At 45.4% G+C, this 21,896-nt stretch overlaps 1 protein-coding gene across 7 annotated transcripts in view; it reads left to right on the top strand.

Annotated features, from left to right (window-relative positions):
* Osbpl3 (oxysterol binding protein like 3) overlaps positions 1 to 21,896 on the top strand; it is a 163,126-nt gene that overhangs the window by 9,300 nt on the left and 131,930 nt on the right. The window contains exon 2 of one of the 7 annotated variants that reach the window (XM_050155458.1): positions 13,955 to 14,032. The exons of the other annotated variants lie outside the window; for them this stretch is intronic. The gene's annotated coding sequence lies outside the window, so the exon portion shown is untranslated. The remainder of the gene's footprint in view (positions 1 to 13,954; positions 14,033 to 21,896) is intronic. 7 annotated transcript variants of the gene reach the window in all.

Here is a 21,896-nt window from a genome sequence, read left to right as displayed (position 1 = left end):
GGCTAGGTCTTTCTGTCTTCAGTCAAACCTCTCTAGAAATGCCCTCACAGACAGGGAGAGAAGTATGTTTCCTCCTCCTGAAACTGAGAAGCTTCTGTAAAGCAAAGGACACGGTTAACAAGACAAAACAACAGCCTACGGAATGGAAAAGATCTTCACTAACCTCACATCAGACAGAGCTGATCTCCAAAATATACAAAGAACTCAAGAAATTGGTCATCAAAACAACAAATAATCCAATAAAAAATGGGGTACAGACCTAAACAGAGACCTTTCAACAGAAGTATCTAAAATGGCTGAAAGACACTTAAAGAAATATTCAACATCCTTAGTCATCAGAGAAATGCAAATCAAAACAACTCTGAGATTCCATCTTAATACCTGTAAGAATAGCCAAGATCAAAAACCACTGAAGAAAACTTATGCTGGAGAGGTTGTAGGGTAAAGGAAACACTCCTGCATTGCTGGTGGGTGTACAAACTGGTTCAGCCACTTTGGATTTCAGTATGGCGATTTCTCAGAAAATTAGGAAACAACCTACCTCAAGACACAGCAATACCACTTTTGGGTATATACTTAAAGGATGCTTAATCATACCACAAGGACATGTGCTCAACTATGTTCATAGCAGCATTTTTTGTCATAGCCAGAACTTGGAAACAACCTAAATGCCCCTCGACTGAAGAATAGATAAGGAAAATGTGGTACATTTACACAATGGAGTACTACACAGCAGAAAAAAATGACATCTTGAAATTTGTGGACAAATGGATGGATCTAGAAGACATTGTAATGATTGAGGTACCCCAGACCCAGAAAGACAAATATCACATGTACTCACTCACTTATAAGTGGCTTTTACACATAAAGCAACAAAACAAAACAAACAAAAAACCAGCCTACAATTCACTATCCCAGAGAACCTAGACAACAAAGAGGACCCTAAGTGAGGCATACATGGATCTAATGAACATGGGATGTAGAAAAAGACAATATCTCCTGAGTAAATTGAGAGCTTGGGGACCCTAGAAGAGGGTAGAAGGGGAGGGTAGAAGAAGGGAAGGGAGCAGGAACAGAGAAAAATATATAGCTCAATAAAAACAATTAAAAAAGGTATGTCAAAAAAAAAAAAGAAGAAGAAGAAGAAGTATGTCTCCTAAGGGACTCCCAATCCAACCAAGCCGACAATGAAGGTGAACATCATAGACCCTTTGAAATCTTCCTTCAATGAGGAAGCCTGCTTGGTTTTGTTCTCACAGGTTCAAAACAGTTTTAAGCTGTTTTTTTGTATATGTAGACATAGTAGCCTTGTTTCCTCTGGAGCTTGGGAGTCACTACAGAAGGACCCATGCTGCCATTTAAGGTCTTGATGACCACAAAGAACAGACAGCAATGGCATCTAGTTACTGGGGCAGTTGTTTGTTGGAGGAAAGTATTTGGTTCTGGTAGAGGTCAGAGGCTGGGACCAAAGATACATGGTGGTCACAAGAGAAGAAGACTGAAGAAATGTTATCAAAATACTTCTCAAATTAGTATGATAGTTCCTGGGGGTAGGGGCTGGTAGTAGAGGTTGAGAGAGAAGGCAAAGATGGTTCTTTTGGGGAACAGTAAAGCTGGAATCCCTGTTCTATCTTCTACCAAAATAAGTTCCAGATGGAGCAAAAATTTAACATTAAAACAACTAGGAAAATGAGGTAGACTCCCACTTTAGTACTTAGTGCAGATGGAAAATTCTTCCCAGATACGCCACCAACTCAGAAGCTATCAAATAGAAGGCTGATCCATCCAAATGCCCATCATTTTCACAAGACCAAATCTTTTCAGTTATGTCAAAAGACACTAAAAACAAGTTTAGAGAAGTAGTAATACTTTATACTCCACAGATATGCTTTTATCAGTATAGAGAGAGAAAGGCTAGTTACTCTGGAGGGAAAGAGTACAGAGAAACTCCTAAACATACTAAAACTTTAATCACATTTGCAAAAAAGAAATGCAAATGAAAACCTTAATAATGTGCTCTTTCCCACATGCTAGATTTCTACGTGCCACATAACGCGGTAGTATTAGTGAGGATCTGAAGAAATTGGTATTCAAATACTGGGTGGAAGTTCCAGGATCTGTCAAAATCACAAATATATGCATTCTCTGAATTAGCAGTTGCCACTCTGGGAATTTCGTGGGACAATGAAAGCATAAGCCTTCCCCTTAAGTTATGATTCAAGCAACAAGTAGAATACATAGATGTGTGCTATACATAGACTATCCAACAAAGGGATTGCATCTTATCTATTGAGTAAAAATACATGCCTATTTAGTATATTTCATATGTGCCGATGCAGATATGTATACATGCATTTACACATGTGCACATACACAAAGCTGATGGCACACAGTCAGCCCCTAGGGCACGTGTGTCTCCTCCCAGGTCCTTGCTGATGACTTGTGCTGATGCATGCATCAGTCCTGGTGGGAGTAGGTACCCCATGGAAATCAACAAGCTTGGCACGTCAGGGTTTTTTTTCCAGAGCGCCGCTTGGTAAGCATTTACCTTTACTGCCTATGTATGTACAAATCTAAAATATTTTGAGGGATACACAAGAGGTTGCTAATGCCAGGTTCCCCGGAATGGGCAGTAGGAAACGGGGAAGATGGTGGTGGGATTGGAATTGTATCTTCTGTATTTTAGTGCAAGTAAATGTGTTACTTATTTTGAAATGAGTATACAAAGTAGCCAGACAGTACCTGCAGACTCTCAGTTCCACCTGTCTGTGTTATTTATGAGGCCGAGTTCCTGTCAGGGAAAGGAGAGAAACTCCCTTAGGGGAAAGGGTGCTTCTGGTTTTATCACTTAGGGGAAAGGATGCTTCCAGTTGAATCACGCCTAGCTGGAGGCCTTTTTAGCATGGAAATGTCCGGTAGCAACTTGAGAGAGAGGCAAAGCCGGTGATCGTATCTTGCTCAGCAATTCAGTGTATATTATGACAACTGAGGAGGTTTCTAAGGGCCATCAACATATACACCATCAGGCAGGTCCCAGGAGAGAAAGGAGGATGCATGATGGGACCTTGGGACCCACCAAAAGGTGGGTAGTGGAAGGATAAAGCACAGCAGTGTGATGATAGTCATTCCCTTTATGGAGTAGCTCCGAAAAAAGGAGAGGCAGCTGTCTGTATTTACTGAAGCAGTGTCACCACATTTAATCCTGTTAGCCTCCTTCTAGATGGATTACGTTTCCCCGATACTCCTTGAGTCAAGGAGAGTAATTCTAAACAGGACAGATCTGCTGGAGTGGATGCTGATCGCAAAGGGCCTCGGAGCAGGGTGCAATTTCAAAAATTCAAAAATTTCAGAAATAAGGAGTGAGAAAGACATTTCAGGTGAAAAGAGCGCCGAGCCACAGTGGACAGTGAGTTAGCTTTTGCAGCTGGAAGGTAGGAATTGAAAGGAACCCCAGGGTGTGCGTGGCTGGATTCTCTGCCAGCCAGCTGGAGACCCTCCATATGTTTCTGGACAGGGGATTATGTGTTCACCCCTAAGACTGGCTGTCAGATGTAAAGGTTAAACTACATTTCTGCAGGGCTATTCATCTGTCCATTGTGGGGAAGAGAGACTGTAGGAGTCGGAAAAATCATAAAACGTGAGCTAGATGATGCAATGGCCCATGGAACAAAGGATGGCTTGGACGAATCTTGTCTCTTGGTGTTGTGTTGTTTGTTTGATACAGGGTCTCACTAAGTAGCTGGGCTGGCCTGGAACTCATTATGACCCTATAAATCAGGCTGGTCCGATAAATCACAGAGATCCATCTGCCCTTGCCTTCTGAGTGCTGGGATTAAAGATGTATGCCAGCACACTCAGCCAGTCACTTGGTGTTTGATGGAAGCTTTATCTGCCTATGTGGCCATCTATGTATTTGTCTTTGTATCTGAGAGTAACTTATGGAAGGGAAACTTCTTCTCTGGAACATTCCACATGAGAATAAGCAAAGTTTGGTGAATGGCGATTTGTTGACAGGTTTCTGTGCATGGTTTGTTTATGGACTGTGTTGGGTAAGTTAAGCTGTATCCACCTCCATAGACGCTCACTGCCTCTGTCCGTAGGAGAGGGGGACGCTTTCATCTTAGAAGCATGCATACGCACATAGTGTAAACCCTGGCCCACTTAGGCTCCATGTCCCAGTGTGATCTTAAGCATGTACATGTGTTGTTAAGGGGTCAGACCAATAATAAGGGGTCAGAGAGAAAACCTAAAGGTTGTAGCCGAAACAAGATTCAGAAAAAGGACTGCGTGCAAGGACTTCTTGGTACAAAACTGAAGGTAGCCTACTCCTGACTGGAAATTCCTGTTTTTCTAGTCTTTGGTCCCAGGGCTAAAAGAGCTTTGGGGTTTGTTTGTAACTCTCAGTTCTACATATTGCGGTCCTTATCTTTGTTATGGAATGATGGTTCAGGATGTTGCCTTGTCCTGCTCTGGAAAAGGTTTTGTTGTGTGGACATAATGCTAGTCTCTGAGTGTTTTGCAGATTTGGAAAGACATTGTTGAGACAATCAGATACAATGCCGCTCCCACCTACCTTACAGTCCTACGTGGACTGGGTTAATTAAAAGGAGAAATGGGTTGTTAAAACAATAGCTACAGAGTTTAAATCTAAAAGGTGTACCCTACATGGGTGGGAAAGGACACTCCCAGAAGCCATGTGGTTATTGAATGATAACCTTGATGCGAGGGGTGGGTTATCTCCGGGTGAGCTGTTGGCCAGGGAGGTCCCTGAGGTCCCACAAACCATAAAGGCAATTGCTACTGCTGTTGGTTATATGCCAGACTAGATGGTAAGACCCTATTGCTGAAGACATTGCATGTCTACACCTTGACTATAGGACACGGAGAAATTAGCTGGGACTGGGCTGGAAATTCCCACCCTGCTAGCTGGCTTTTAGAGTGCCAGAGGGGGCTGTGCAGGCTGCTGGTGGAACAAGGTGCACCCTGTTCCTGCTTGGCTATGAACTGTGTGTTAATATACTGACATGCGTGGCGGGGTATGTCTGCTTCTGCAGTAGTAGCTCAGCTATCGTGGGTGAGAGAGACCGACAGCCTTCTGATTGGATATAAGGCCCACTCTACAAGACAGGACTCAAGCTTAGTCCTGTAAGCCGGAACTACACCTGTGCCTGAGGAGGTCATAGGCCCCAGTGGGGAAGCTGCTTCTATGGGTTTTCTAGATGGGTGTGATGTGCCTGTCAAATTGCCTTCTAAGCATGTCTATGTATGCCCATAGATCACTGCTCTAAGATGCCTCAACCTGTAACCACTGGGGAAGCTCCTGAGATCAGGTGACTGTTACTGTGATGTGGTAGCCTGTTTCTTAGCCATCGGTGGACATCCACAGTCAACCCCACCAAGGCTCAGTGATCATTGCCAAAGAGGGGATAGAAAGAATGTAAGAGCTGAAGAGCAAATGTGCCAAGGGACCAAGGAAACTTCTGCCTTTGCAGTTGTGTTGTGTGCTCCCCAACACCCCCGTATTAACCGTGTGCTGGCGAGGGTTTTTTTTCTGATTAATTTATTTACTTTACATTCCCCACCCCTGCCCCTTTCCATCCTCCTCCCTATTCAGTCAGAAAGGGGCTGGCCTCCCCTGGGCCTCAGTGTGCTGGCTAGTTTTCTGTCACAGGCTGGAGGCATTCAGGAACAAATAACCTCATTTGAGGAAATGCCCTGCCAGGTCAGCCGGTGGGCAAGTCTGTGGGGCATTTTCCTGATTGATGAGTGATTTGGGTGGACCCAGCCACACTGAGGGCACTGCCACCCCTGGACCCGTGCTCCTGGATGGTGTAAGAAAGCAGGCTGAGCAAGCCGTGGGGAGCAAGCCCATGAGCAGGGTTTCTCCATGGTCTCTGTATCAGCTCCTGCCTCCATCTGGGTTGGTTCCTGCTTTGAGTTTCTACCCCGACTTCCTCTGCTAAGGGAATAGAATGTGGAAATGTAAGCCGAAATGAATTCCTTCCTTCCTGAGTAGCTTTTGGCCGTGGTGTTAGATCATGGCAATAAAAACTAATTAAGACACACAGCTATTCATAATAAAATAACCCTGAGACAGGATGGGTATTGCCTTTGTGGAACAGGTGAGGAAAATTGGCTTGAGGACAGATGAATGACTCACCCTGGGGGTGAATGGCTGTGCTGAGATTTGGGGTGTGGACTTTGTCCTTCCTTCCACACAGCCCGTCAGCCCAGGAAGACTTGGAACTTGCTTGCTCTGCAAACATGCAGACCTCACCCATGTTTGCGTGCATCACTCATCTGACACACTTTAGAAGCGTTACAAACAACAGAAAAGCTGTGGCCATAGTGCAGAGGGTTCTTATCTGCCCCAACCAAGTTTCTCTGGGTAGTAACATGTGAATGTTAGCGCACCCCGTTTATCAAATAGTGAGCTGGTGCTGTCATGGTAATACTGAAAATGCCCTGTACTGTTCTCACGTTCCTACCAGGCTTCCATTTGCATTAAATTGCTGCGTCTCCCAGGCTGGGCTCCTCTTGGCTGATACAGTTCTCAGCTGTCTTAGTGTGTTTGGTGCTGCTATAACTGGAAAATCCTTAGGTTTTCTATTTATTTGGGTACTTTAAATTTTATATAGGTGTTGACCTTTGTAAAAACTGTGTGCAGTGATACATGCCTGTAACCTCAGAGCTTCGGAGGAGAGACGGGCAGATCCCTGGGACTTATTGGTCATCCATCCTAGCTGAATCCACAAACTCAAAACTAAGATGGAGTGCAACAGAGGAAGTCGTCTGTTATCAATCTGAGCTGTACACATATGTGCACACACACGTCTGTATACATGCACACAAACATGTGCATGGAGCACACACAGAGATTAGCTTATTTATAAAGAGGAGAGGTTTATCCTTGTGTAATTTTGGGAGGCCGGGATACCCAGGATCAAGATGCCACCATCTGATGTGGCCTCACTGCATCCTCACACTGTGGAAGGACAAGCCTGAGCATCTACTCTTGGAAATCCTTTCAAAAAGATCCACACACAAAGGCTCTGTTTTCATAACCAAACAGCTCCCACCATCTACCCTCTAAGCTTTGAGAGCGGTGGCCCGTGTTTCACAGACTGGCTGCCATTGGTTTTGGTGATGCTTACGTGTTTGAGGATGAAGGCTCCCAGAGGGCAAGTGGCTTTCTCATGTGGCCCTGTTGCTGTTATGTGCCACCATGACTTGTGTTTCTGTGTCTGGTGCATCCCGAGACAACAGAGACCTGTGCTGTCTCCTAGAGAGTGGAGGATCTGGCAAAATGTTTTGGCATTTGTCTGTGTGGAAGACTTCTCTTTCCTATTTACTTTTCTATTCCATCACTCAGTACATACTACACATCAGTGGGGACACATGGGTGTCGATTTTCTCCTTGAGGTTATAATCCAGGAGCACTGGGTTTGCTGTTTCTAAGTTCCAGGCATGAGGAATTTCATCAACTGGGTCCCATTGCCTTGGATGTAAGTCCATCACGTGACTTTCCTTATTGCTGTCCTTTCTGGTGAATCAAGGTGCTCCAGGGTCACCTGTGTGCTCTCTGTCTCTGCCACAGTATCATCTGCCTGTAAAGTTGGTCCTGGTTCATTGAGTCAACTTTACCACCTACCACCCGGATCCTGACCTACAGTGACAATCACTGATCTGTTTGTCCCCATCCCCATGTTAAGAGAAGAAAACTGAACCTCTGAAAGAAGAGGTGGCTTATTCAAGCCATTCCCTGGTAGCCTGAACTACATCCTCGACATCCAGTCCCGTGCCCTATGTATAACTGAGTGTCGGCCAATGATTTCACTGTGGTTCAGGTTCAGCATAGCACCACTCCACCCAGGTCATGTGTCAGCCAATCAGATATGAACTCTCCTGCGTGTGCCCAGGGCAGGGTCAGCAGAGACAGAGGTGCTGGTGTGTTCTGTGCAGAGGCTGCTAATGCAGATATCTGTGCTCTCTAGCCTAAAGAGGCTTTTGTAACGTGGACACGCTGCAAACACACAGACTCCGAGTACAGAGGCAGCAGGACTTGCAGCAGGCTTGCCAACATGACTGGCCAGGTTCAGGGGGGAGATGGGCCAAAGAGGTGCTTCGGATTCCAGCACATTCTTGTGAGCCCACCTCCTTTCCATCAAAGACAGTAAAGTCAAGAGAGAAGTGAATGCAGCCCGCAGAGCCCGCTGACTTCATCCAGTGAACTTCCCATAGCCACCATTGCTGAACCGAGGAGGTAGACTTTTGGGTTCCCAAACCCGAAGTGACTTGGGAATAGAACCGGGCATGAATATTCACCCATACCAAGGACATTTTCCTTTTCAAAATTTTAAACTTTATGCGTATGTGTGTCTTCCTTAAAGTTTATCTGTGCACCACGTAATTAAGTGCCTGGCAAGGCCAGGAGAGGGAGTCAGGGCCCCTGGAACTGGAGTTACAGACAGTTGTGAGCTGCCATGTGGGGGCTGGGACTTGAACCCAGGTCCTCTGGGAGAGCAAGCCAGTGTTCTTAACCGCTGAGCCATCTCTCCAGCCCCCGACATTTCTCTCTGAGAGAGGAAATAATTCAGCTTCTGGAAAACTCTTTATGTTCAGAAGCTAACACAAGACGAGCTTATCTGATATTGATTTTTCAGAGTGTTCCATTTAAAAAGACTTGACTGTTTTATTTTTATTATTTATGTTTATCATCAAGGGTGGGCTATGTGGATGAAGAATTGATGCTTTAAACGTTTTTGAAAGGAAGGAGGAAGCAATAATGTCAGAGGTCATTTGTTTGTAAATGAAAGACACCCATTTAGGATCAGAACAATAGCAAAAGCTTTTGGGTTCTGTTGCTAGAAAATTCACTGTAGGCTTCGCTTCAGGTAGAGAAGGCTCAGGGTGACCGAGCTCTGCCGCCCTGTTTTTAACCACAGACTGCCAGTTGTCATCTGGGTTTGCTCTCAGGCAGGCTTTCTCCAGGGGACTGTCTCTTAGCAGTCCTGCACAAGGAGCAACGGCTGGATCCACACGTATTAGTGAGCTGTTGATTGTTGCCTGGGGCATGGACCTAATCCAGATCACTTGCTGGGACGAGGATCAGGGGAGTCACTGGCCAGGCGAGGCTCTTATGTGTGCTGTGAATTACGAAAGACAGAGGTGCTGGTATCTAAAGGAGGAGTTGGCAGGCTATTTCTGATTGATTTTGGCCATCGTTAGAATAGATGCTTTTGGGCAAAGGAATGTAACTTTGACTCTTCCCCTTTCCTTCCATAGCATGCTTAGTATAGTTCATTAGATTAAAAACTTACACAAATCAAGAACTATTAGCTCCAGCTTTTAAAGTAACATAAGTTTGACTGTTTGAATACTTTGCTTTTCCTTGTGGTTACTTGCCCTCTGCAAATTTCACTGTCTCTTAGTGACAGAGACAAGGTGACAGATATCTAGGGATGTAACTAAAACCATGGCTGCATCCTCTCTCTTCCTGCTGGAGCAACACCTACTTGGGGACAACCCATGCAAAATGAGTTCGGTCCACTGACCAATGGGAGCCAGAAGGAGTCCTATGTGGATTCCAGTTAGTCCTAGGCTGGCCAGTACAGTACAGTAGGCGATGGAGGGGCACCTCCTTCTGGTGTTTGCCTGGATGCCCATGCTCTGTTCATTTCTTCCCTCCTGAGTCCTATAGGAATCAAATTCAATATGAATTAACACCTAGTTCAGAAGAGAAGACTTTGGGTCTGTTCATGGCCTCTGAGTGCCTGTTATTTCTATATTTCCTGGCTAAAATAAAAAAAAATATATTTTTAAATCTGCCCTTGCTTTTGTTGTGAACTGCTTTTGTTTGGTTCAATTTCTCTGGCCTGGTTCATAACTTAACATCTTTTTGTGTGTCCCCCCCCCCTTTTTTTAATCTTCAAAATCATTGTGTCTGGGCTGTGGTCAAGATTCACAAAACCCCTTTGATTAAAATTCTCATTCATTTGTACAGCACCCATGCCTTTGTATTTTGAGACTATTTTTAGAAACCTAATGAGGCGGAAGGATCTGTGTTTCACTCCCCTCCGTTCCCTCTGCTCAGACACCTGCGTTTGCCAATAATTACCACTCCCGTGGTTCACATTCCTGCTTTCTCTGTCTGTTGTGCAGTGTTTTAAAACAACGTTGGGGGAAAGCTGGGTGTGGGGGCACATATCTGCGCTGGGAAAAACAGTTGATTTTTTTTTTTCTCACAGTAGTTCAGCAGAAGATGCCTCTAAGAGTAAAAGCTATTTGAGTACCGTTGTAAGGACGGTGTTTTCTTTTCATCTTTTTCACCCTTGCCTTTGTAGCCCACCTACTTTGGTCATCTTGCTCCTTAATAAAAAGAATGCTATTTGTGACTCCTGCTTTTTTTTTTCAGAAGTAGAAAATGTCTTGTGTGACATCTCTTGACAGTAGGCTCTGGAAGGGTCAAACCAGTGTGAGCCAATTGGGTTTTGCAAGTGGGTGACAATCACCACGGTGTTTAAAAAACATTTATTCATGAAAGGCATTTCGAAGAGAAGATATTCTCTTGTCTAGAGGGCTATCCCGTTTCCCTAATTTTTAGGTAAAGTTTTCATTGAACTGTAACAATCCATGCAGAAAAGTATAAAAAACTTAATGTAAGGCTGACTGAACCTTCCCAAACTGGTGGCATCTCTGTGACCAGCATCCCGACTGAGAAACAGAACATCATCCACGCTGCAGAAGCCCCACTCCTGTCCCACAGAGCTATGGCTCCATCGGACCAGCTCTGCTTGTTCTTGTAACAGGGATGGAAACTGGATCCATTGTAGACTATTCTGGTCTGGAAGACTCACTTCTGTCTCCGTGTGTCCTTGTCTTGATGCTGTTAGAATTGTCTGATTATGTGAAAATGTGTTTCATTCTACCACTGATAAATGTAGGGTCCCCCCCCCCCAGATTGGGGGGGGCGTGGCTAATTAGCATTGCTGCAAGTGTTCCTGCACATTGCTTTGGTGGCCACACAAGCACATACCTAGAAACAGTTGTTAGTCGCAGGTTCACCTCTGTTCCTCCAGTAGCACCTGAGTGTTTCCGTGGCCCGGCGTCCGTGGTTGTTACTGTCCGTCTCTTTTCTTTTCAGCCAATCTAGTCACCGTTTCACAATACCCTGTGATTTTTGCATTGCCCAACCTTGCTTTAGTAAAGATATTGGTGGTCTTTTTGAGAGTTACTGGGCCTGAGTAAAGGGGTTTAAGAAATATTTTAATCTCAGCTGTGCTTTTCAGTCGTTTAAATCCCAGCCAGCACGAGGACAACAAACTCAGAGGTGAGATTTGCCGGTGTCTATGGCGTTGTGGTTTCTACTTCTAGGCTCACGAGTCTCTAGATCTGTATCCTAGTTTTCCCATCAGTAGATCTGTAATGTTGTTGGGGTGTGTAAGAGCACGTATACAGAGGGATGGAGAGATGGCTCGGGAATTAAGAGTGTTTACTGTTCTTCCAGAGGACCTGAGATCGAGCTCAGCACCCTTGTCAGGTGGATCACAAATGCCTGTTACCTCCACCTCCAGGGAGCTGATATCTTTTGGCTTCCTCATGTTCCATGTGACAAACAACTTTAAAAATGAACATATATACAATTATCAATGCATTCTTACTACAAATCTGCCATCCCGCACTGGAGTAAGAATGCTGGACATGGTGGAGGATGCAGAGGTGAAGGAGACAGCCTGATCCCAGGAGGCTCAGGGGCGTGTGTGAGGCTGTAAGGAGGCTCAGGTGGGTGTGGGATAATGCTGGAATGAGGCTCAGGAGATGTGCCCTCGGCATCCTAGGAAGGGAGGATGCAGGAGCATCTCGTAAGCACTGGCATGCCTTTGCATCTGATTGTCATACAGTTTTGTAAGTGGAAGGTGGAAGGGAGGAGTTTCCCTGAAGTCTCACCCACTCAGGGGTAGCAACTGCAGGGTGACTGTTGTGTGTAGGGGGGTCTAGAGGAAGAAAATGGCAGGGCATGGCATGAGTTTTGTTTGTGTGTGTGTGTTTGAATGTTTGTGAGTGTGTATATGTGTGTTTGTATGTTTGTGGGTGTGTGTGTGTCTGTGTGTGTATGTTTGTTTGTGTGTGTGTTTGTATGTTTGTGGGTGTGTGTCTGTGTGTGTGTGTTTGTATGTTTGTGAGTGTGTCTGAGTATATGTTTGTGGGTATGTATATATGTGTCTGAGTATGTTTGTGAGTGTGTGTGTGAGTATTTGTGTGATGTGTGTTTGTGTGTGCGTGTGTTTCTGAGTGTGTGTATGAGTGTGTGTGTGTGTGTGTGTAGACCACAGATTGATATGGCTGTCTTCCTCCACCACTTTCTCCCCCCTCTATACTGAGGCAGGTCTTTTGCTTGAACCCAGAGCTTACTGACTTGTCGGGTCTAACTTCCCAGTGTGTCCTGGCAGCCTCCTGTCCTGACCTCTGGGGTTGCAAGCTGACCACCATGCTTGTCTGGCGTTTGTGGGTGCTGAGACTCTGACCGCAGGTACTCACACTTGCGTGGCAAGCACTTTGCTCACTGAGCCATCTCAGTAACCTCTGTTTAAATTTCTTTTCATTTTTAAGATTATAATATACCACTTCTCCCCTCCTCTCCCTTCCTCCAAGTCCTCCCATATCTCCTCCTTACTCTTTCTCAAGTTCTTGGCCTCTCTTTTCATCAGTTGTTGCTACATACATAAATACAACTTGCTCAGTCTGTATAGTTAAAAAAAATAGAATCAAAAATCTCATTATACTAAACAATCATGATACACGAATACAACTTTTCGCTCTCCCTTTGGCTGAGAGTTGGCCTCTGTGTTGACAGACAGTGGGTAAGTGTGTGGAGCAGCAGCCTGCTCTGGGCTGGCAGTGGGTCGTTTGCTTCAGGCCTCCAGGAAATCTGAAATTTTTTGCCAAGTCGAAGATGCGCAGCCTGCTGACTCAGCAGTTCTGCTTGTGCAAATGCACCTCACACCTGTGCTTGGTGTGAGCCAAGGCTGTGAGAGCAGAGACGGGAGATAGCCGAATGTGGCGAACAGGGAAGTAGTGGTCTGTTCCTGTGATGGCCTCCCATACAGCTCACTATCGCTTGAGACGGTTTCCTGTCTCATGCCTATCTTTACGATTCAATCCCAAGAATGTGGGGAACAGTGCATTGCGGGGCAGCATTTACTTAAAAGCTGGGGGAGATGTAATTTTTTCATCTGAAAGAAAACAGAGATGGCATTGGTTATATTGATCTTTTCCTGAGAGGAGGAGGTGGCTGGAGAGCAGGGTCTGGGTGGGGTGTTGTCTTTTTACAGCTGTAGGGTTTTGAACTGCGTGAGTGAAATCCTAGCCTTCTCCACAAAGAAGGGATGGGATTGCTGCAGGTTTGGAATGATAGTCCAACAGCGAAACTGCTAGTGTTTACAGCGTTCACCGGTGTGGCATTCTGTCTCAATAACCAGATGAAGCAACATTTTTTTTCTGCTTTTCAGAGAAGTCAGCTCAGATACAATTTTTTAAAACATCTTGTATGAAATCATTCAGTGGCTGATATTATAATTGAGAGTGTTAAGTGGACAGTTCAAGAGGTGACTTCGTTTAACGTGTGCATATTAAAAGATGAAAGGCAAAACTCTCAAGCACTTTTTAGGTCAAATGAACTCCTAACAAATGATAGTAGCGATCGGAGGTTTGTCACAGATTTTCTCAGATCGGGGTCCGCTTACTGCCACAGCCCACTCTCAGCTCTTCAGCCTACATCAGGGCTTGGTTTCCCACTTACTACCACTGAGTGGTGAATTTTTTGTTTACTGCAGTGTGGATGGGAGCCGAGAGTCTGCTTAGAACTCTAATCTTTATTGATGGGGAACGGGGACAACTGGGTTTCTTTATCAAACCTTAGAGGGGTGGCCATTTGGTTTTCCTTTTTCCTTTTCAGGTCTGCCCTGTCTCAGCAAAGACCGAGAGATTAATGCAACACTGATACCCCCTCCTCCATCTTTCAGAAGCCGCTCAGGTAGAGTCACTGGAACTTTCTAGAATGCTTTAATGGCAGTTCTATTGACTTGATATTTGAGTTTGACAGCACTGGCAAAGCAGATCGAATGTAATTAATCTCAGTTGTACTAATGAACAACCACAATTGTGGGAGTGGAGAGGTGCAGCTTACCGCTTTCCCTGGTGAAACAAGTCATGGACCAGGGACTGGAGATGTAGCCGAAGAAGGGAACCTCTTTTAAAGGGATTTCAGCCAACCTGAGGACCACCGTGAGGAGAGAGTGATGCTTGAAGGCCAGGAAAACTAAGAGGAGAAAAGTTAGATTTTTCCTTATAAAGAAACATTCATTGAAGAGTGCATTTTATTCCTGTCGGGGAAACTCTGTAAGTAGTTTGCAGAGAGATGGGAAGATCCCAAAGTGCAAGGAAAGTCCAGATTTCAGGGACAGGCAGAGTATCTGAAAGTTTTAGGTCAAACTGTGAGCCTTGCTTTATAAATGGACGGCTTGCCTTCAGAGGGAGCTTGTGTGTCGGTGCCTTCCTGCGGGATTGTGGTTGTGAGACCTGGACTAGCAGGTGTTGCACTTTTGTCCTTCAGTGTTCATGGGCACATCAGACGAGCAGGTGGGGAATAAAGCCAGGGTGGAGAAAGCTGATAGATTGTATCTTAAAACTTAGCTGTATTCTAGTCTGACGGGCTTGATGGTTTAGGGATCAACACAATTCTGTCTGATGCCTGTTGCCCAGATGTTGCTACATCTTGAAAGAACAGAAAAGGATTGGTTAGCTGGGGGTGTGGCAGGGCCAGTGGTCTGCCTGGGGCAGGCTCAACAGTGCCTCCCTTCCAGGGAGGTTTTACTGAAGCCTTGAGACCCAGTGTGTGACATCACAAAGTAGGTTCCTGTGGGAGCCACCCCCCAGCTTCACGTCCAGATGTTGACTGCGGTTCTATCTTACCCTGGGAGGACCAGAAAGTGTTTATCGTGGAGGCTGTTCCTTGTCTTGGTAGAAATAGACATATTAGTGATCTGGAATGTGAAGTGGGCATTGCGCTCTGACAGTTAGCAGATGGCAAAGCCCGTGGGCAAGCTGGAGGCTGTTGGGAAACTGCCTGATGTCATAGATACAGGTGCAGGATTTCTTAGTAGGCTCAGGAACTGGCGGGAGTGGAGCTGCTCAGCAGTGGACACGCTAAGTGAGCTGTGGTTGTATGTTTAAAGAACATCCATTCTGTAAACATTCATCGTGTGCCTATGACTTCAGTGCTCTGCCCCTTGTAGGTCCTAGGAATGTAACAGGGGTGTGTGACCTTCACATTATAAATGAATAGGTATGGGTGTCAGGTCTAATAAATGCTATGGAGGACATTAGAGAAGAGATGAGAAACTTGGGGGCGTGTATAGGGGACCAAGGGTTGACATTCAGTTTTAATTAGGAGGATCAAAGGAGCCGTTTCCACGGAGATCTGAAGAGACCAATCACAAGTCTCAGAAGTGTCTGATTATTTGGTAGAGGAAATAAATCATGCAAAGGCCCCAAGGCCACTCCGAAGGCCTGTGCTCCAAGTCCAAAGCCAGGGAGAGTGACCAGAACAGAAGGTCTGTAAAGGCAGAAACTTCTGTCTCATTGACGAACACAGTGTCCCCAACATGACATCCCAGGATTTAGTATATTTTTATTGATGAAACATACAAATTTACACAGAAATAGGAGAACCCATTCTCATCATGGGACAATTCTAGTTTTTTTGCCTTGTTGGTAGTGATCATCACCTGGGAAATTTGCTACTGGCTTTAAGAATACAAAAAAATATATAAGTAAGAGTTATAGCAGTGCTTTAATTAAAAATAACGGCTGGAAGCCTCCTTTATGCCAGGCATTGTTAAATGTCGGCAGTGCATACACAGTCCACAGCACCCCTGTTCCATGAGGCGTTCTGTGTATAAGACACACGGTAGAACTTTAGGTCACATTTCCTCACCTGCTGTGTGGCCACACCCTCCTGTCTCTCCTCAGATCCAGCCCTTAGCACCACAGCTGGGAGGTGCAGTGAGGCCCAGTTACCAGAGTTCTTGCCAAAGACCCTTCAAAGTGTCTTTTGCCCTTATAAGTCTTATTTTAAAAATTAATCTATTAATTTAGAGATAGTGTCTCACTGAGCAGCTCTACTAACTTGGAACTCTCTAAGACAAGGCTGACCTTGAACTCACAGGGAGCCACCTGCCTCAGCCCCCACAGTGCTGGAATCAAGTGTTGGCCTACCATCCCCGACTCTACTTCTGGAACTTTTAGAAACATGCTTTGGTCATTATGTTCCTGCCAAAATCTTTCAGTTTTGAGATGCAGAATGATTTTTTTTAAGTATGCATGGGTGTTTGCCTACATGTAAGTCTGTATATCATATGGGTGCGTGGTGCCTACAAAGCCAGAAGAAGGTGCCAGATCCCTTGGAATTGTAGTTACAGGTGGTTGTGAGCTGACTTGTGAGTTCTGGGAATCAAATCCGTGCCTCCCCCGACCCCTGCTCATCTCTTCCAGGGCCTTCTTGTGTTACGACATAGCAGAGAACTTTACCTAGCAAGTCAGGGCATGCATAGTAGTTTGTTTCCTTTTCATATGTGGTCATTAATAATCCTTTCCACCTCCTCAAATCCATTACCTTTCTGTAGTCTACCTGCACAGAGCAGTGACGTCAATTTCTAGATTGTTCCCAGCACATTCAAACTGTAGCTGATCTCGCCTTTGGTTCTCTGTACTGTGCTATTGGTTATTATTATTTATTTGTGTTGGTGAGAGGCAGGACAGGGCGCTGTGCAGGAATCACTATTCCTATATCCGTTCCCGTGTCAGTTGTTCTTCTGCCGCCATGACCGAGGAAGCTGGGCTGGTGATTCCTTAGAAAAGAGCTTCCGCCATGGCCAGGAAGCATGGCAGCAGGCGGCAGGTTCGGGGCAGGAATGGGGAGTTGAGAGCGCGCATCTTTTACTGTGAACAGGAAGCAGAGAGCACATGAGAAGTAGGGCAAGGCTCTGCACTTTCAAAAGCCTTCCTCCCAGGATGTGTTCTACACCCCCTAGACTTCTCCAAATAGCGCCACCAGCCCGAGACCAAGTGTCCCAATGCCCGAGCCTTTTGGGGATATCCAAACCCCCACAGTTCTTTCTCATGGCTGTGGTAAAACACATTACAGAGTAGCGTAAGGGCAGGGTTTGTTTGGGGGCTCAGAGGAATTCATGGAGAAGGGGGCCCGTTGCTGGGAGTATGCACAGGGGCTTGTTCTCATTTCATCTAACCTGGAATCAGAGAGCTCTAGCTTGGAATCAAAGGCAGGCATAGCCTTCAAAGTCCTCTTCCCCAGACCCCTAGAGGCCGCAATACCACATCCCAGAGGATGCCTGACTTCCTAAAACAGTGCCACCAAGCTGGAGACCAACTGCTCAAACTCTGCCCAGTGGGGGCACGTTTCATGTTCAATCCATAGCACACACTCTAGTTTCTTTGTGATTTTGTGTCTTTGTCTTATTGTTGAGCTATGTGAGGACCTGGCCAGAAGTACTGAGTTCACAGAATTGGAATGGAGAGAGAGAGAGAGTACCTGCCTGTCTAACAAATTGTTTTGCAGCTGATTTACCCAGGCTAAGTGTGTCTCTAGTGTGGGCTTATGCGCATTCCAGGCGTGTAAATGGTTCTCGGCTTATGAGTAACTATGTCTCCTTCATTACCCAGATTGTTTAGAACTATTTCGGTTTGATGACTTACCTTGGAACTCGATGTCCTTATGGAGGAAGGATAAAAAAGTAACTGTCTCTTAATGAAGATAAGAACTTCCTGTCTAAAGATTCTTTAACATGAGTAATAATAATAATATGATAAACCCGAGTGTTTGGACAGACAGGTTGTTCAGCAGAGCAGTATGTGGATTCCTGGGGCTCAGGAATGTGCTTCACCTGCGTCATTGTGTATTTGAGCATTGTTGTTAATTCGTTTCCCATGAAACCTGTGGTTTGGGATGAAGCAGAGTGGAATAAACACTGTGAAAGGGGAAGACAGGCGCTCTGTGAAGGGTAACTTCGTGCATCTGAGCCTTCCTGTCCCCGCACCTCTCTCTAAGTGTGGTCAGCAGCCGTGGGAGCACCCGGACAGTTTTTCTTTCTTGGCTCTCACACTGATTAGCATGAAGATCATTTTCTTCCTGAGCAACCTGCCGTGGTCTAGGCTGCGTCACGGGATTTTCAAAGGCGTGTCAGGTAGCCCTGGCCGTGTTTTACATGACGTCTCCTGGCCCTGGTCTAAAGTGACTTGGTGTTTTCTTTCCTTCATCCATTCCATCCATCTCTGCATTTGCTCATTTAGCAATTATTGTTTGTAATGTATCAGGACCAGAAGTAGGCAGTGGAATCAATCCCAGCACGCTTCCACAAAATATATTCCGTGACTCTGATGCAAGCTTGCTGTTTCCTAATGTGCTTAATTCTGTTTTAGTCCCGTCTGAGAACCCATTTGTTTTCATACTGAGAGACATAGCAAGCATTTGCTAGCAAATATCTATTTAAGAGGAATATTAAGAGCTTGGCCATCGTTCAGCAGACACTCAGTACTTTAATAGGAGACATTTAAACTCAACTTCTGAGCAGCCTTTCCTGCAGAGATAGAAAGAAGAACCTGCTGGCATCGTTTTCCTGTAAAGAAGCACGGGGAGGAGTCATTTGGTTTGGAAGGATAGGCGCTAGCTCCGCAGCAGAGCTGGCAAGGGCTGGATCTCAGGAATGCAGTCCCAGATGGTGGCCCGAGCAATTGGAGGGCGGAAGGGAAAGTGCTCCAGGGGTATGGTGTCTAGAAAGGCCAGAGTCCTTTAGGTGAATGGCGGAAAGGGGTGGGAGGGGTGGGAGGTTGCCATGTTCTTGTTTACAGCTTCATCTAATGACTGTGTGTTGTCAGGGCCCAGGAATCCTGGTGTGAGCTGGCTTTATTCTTCCTCACGTAGTTGCAATGCCCAGACTGGAGAACACTAGGATTGGTCCATGGTTTGCATTGAACTGGGGGAATAATTGGAGCACTTAATGTTCCGAGGTGTAAGAACAACATTCATCCAGTTTCACATTATTTTTCAAAGATGCTAAGTATAATTAGTTTGGACATGAAAACTTAGGTTGTGCTGTCTGATGTTGCCGGTGTACTGTACCAAATATCCCAACACTTGAGAACAGCTGTTGTGGTTAGTGGTTACATGATACTGGCTTAATCTCGAGCCTCATGAACTTCAACTTCCCCATCCTTAAAGCCAAAGGTTGGACTCCTTAGGTTTTGCTAAACTTCTTTTCTTTTTTTAAAGATTTATTTATTATGTATACAGTATTCTGCCTTCATGAATGCCTTCAGGCCAGAAGAGGGCACCAGATCTCATTACAGATGGTTGTGAGGCACCATGTGGTTGCTGGGAATTGAACTCAGGACCTCTGGAAGAGCACCCTGTGCTCTTAGCCTCTGAACTATTTCTCCAGCCCTTCTTTTCTTTTTTTCTTTTCTTTTCCCCTCCTCTCTTCCCCTCTTCTTCCCTCCCCTCCTTTCCCCTACCCCTCCTCTTCTCTTTTTTTCATTTCCAAACAGAGGGGCAGCCCCGAATCCAGGAGAGCTTCTTAGAGATGGTTGGCACTTACCCCAAGGAGGCCGCTTGGAAGTACCTGGCCAGGCATTTGCTAAACTTCTTAGTTCACCCATTGCTAGCCTTGCTGAATAGAACTGTGTGTGTCAGTCTCGTGTCTGAGGGGCTCAGGTATCTCTCCAAGACTTTAGTCCTGTTGGAGCGTCTAGTTCAAAGTCTGAATAAGTAGCCCAGAGAAGGGCCATCCACACTCTCTCCTGTCCTTCCTTTCCATCATTTTGTGATAGCATCCTGAAGAAGTGTCACCATCTGGGCTCTCAAAGTGCCCTCCATTCTTACTTGTGTCAAAATAAAAGGAGTCCTGTGCTTAGAGCAAAAACGGTTTGAGATCTCTGGCAGTGTTTGCTCACTGGAGCTGAATGTCCTGTGGACTCCCACCTGGTCCCCGCGATTCCACAGCGGGCCTGTGGCTAAAGGGTTCGGCCCTGCTTCTTTTTGTTTAGACCAAAATTAATGGGAAGATTCTCTTGTAAGCTCTGAGGGTTATTCACACAGTCATCTCCCTATGATGTGGTGCTTTTTTTAAAATCAGTTTTTATCTGGAGGAAAAGTAAAGTATATTTTCTCTTTGAGCTTAACACTGGTTTTTGTAGACCAAATTTCCTTCCCAGCTTTTATGATGTTTTTGTATTTTATATCACATTTATAGTAATGAGTTTACATGTGTGTATTTGACATTAGTGACATTAGTGCGATTTTGATTCACCTTTACTGTCCATGCCCACAAGTTAACCAGAACGGATACATGAAGTTCTATAGAAATTCTTTATTCATTACTAAAATATGTATTTTTGTTTTTACTAGAACGATCGGTTGCCTGTTGCTTGTTCAGAAGCCAGAGAAGGAAACACCCTGGGGTGAATTTATGCTTGGCCCCAGAAGGGTGTCCACATAGATTCTGACTTCTTCCCATAGTCACAGGTGTCCTCATCTCTATCTTCGCTGTGTTCTTCCTCCCGGGGCCACGAGCACTGGAAATAGATAACAGAATCTTTTAATTGGGGTGCCCTAGGGAGAAACTGTTGACTTGAATATTAAACGAGCAGTTGGTAGCTATGGGGCATGCACATCCACCTTCACTAATGAAGTACGACGAAGGCTGGAGCTGTCACTCAGGTGCAAGCACACACCTACTCTGTTGCCAGCCCTGGGTTCACTCGCCCCAAAAACAGAGTAGGAAGCTCAGGCGTGCTTTTCAAGTCAGGCTCCTGTGATTCTGTGGCTTGTTCTAGCTTTCACATTGACTTCCGGTTGTGCTTTGGTGACTTGGGCTCCAGACTTCATGACTTTGTAAAGACCGCAGAGCAGACCTGCCCTACCTTGCCCCTCTCTTTCCTGGTGTCCCTGTCACCGTCAGCCAGGGAATTTAATGTGTTTTCTTGCTGAACTTACTTGTTTCTGATTTTGCCTTTTTGGGAGCTTTGGTGAGTTTCATTTTTTTTTCTGTCTGTCTTGGATTTCAGTTGCTATAAGGCCTATGGATGCAAGCATTTTTGATTCTATAGAAACCATCTTTTACCGCCCCCCTCCATGTCTGTGTGTGTGTGTGTGTGTGTGTGTGTGTGTGTGTGTGTGCTATGTGTACGTGTGTTTTAAGGTGTTCGTTTTTTTCCTGGTAAAGAAACAAGATGTGACAAAGTTGTTAGCCATTTCCTTAGGAACTCTTACGCTGGCTCTCTATATTGTTACAGAGTAAATGAATTTTTTTTTGGCCTGGCATAGAAAGCTAATAATTTATCATAGAATTTCTGTGGAAAATAGTTCTCAAATTCCAGGCAGTTGATTTGCAAGCATGCCTTTGACTCATAAGGCATTATTTGTTAAATAGTCGGCTAAGGCTGAGGCTTTGCTTTGGTTCCCTCAAGTTTGCCCTAGTTTGGTTTCATGAAAGCAGAAGCAAGGACTTGAGTGGTTTATTTTTTATTTTTTAAATGACCCCAGGGAGGCGGGAGGAAGGAGCAGGGACAGAGAGCTGTTGACTGCAGAGTGTGTTGTGGAGGTTGATGCTGTAGACAATAGGATTCTGTCCCTGGGTTTCTCTCTCTGCTCCATGGAAGCTGGAACTTTTACAGTCACACCATAGCCTGCAGTCGGGCTGTGCTCTTGATGGCTTGTGTTCCCACACTTCTGGGCTGGGCTTGTTTTCTAGCTAAATTGGCGACTCTGTCCCAGAGAAGAAAAAAAGAGACCCCGGGCTGCCTGTGGCGAGAGCTTCCAGCTG

The sequence above is a fragment of the Alexandromys fortis genome, unplaced genomic scaffold, assembly GCF_014885135.2.
Source record: "Alexandromys fortis isolate MF-2015 unplaced genomic scaffold, M_Fortis_MF-2015_v1.1 scaffold_93, whole genome shotgun sequence".
NCBI classification, from domain to species: Eukaryota; Metazoa; Chordata; class Mammalia; order Rodentia; family Cricetidae; genus Alexandromys; species Alexandromys fortis.
Note: the sequence above shows the minus strand (reverse complement) of the source record. Positions and strands in the feature narration are given on the sequence as shown.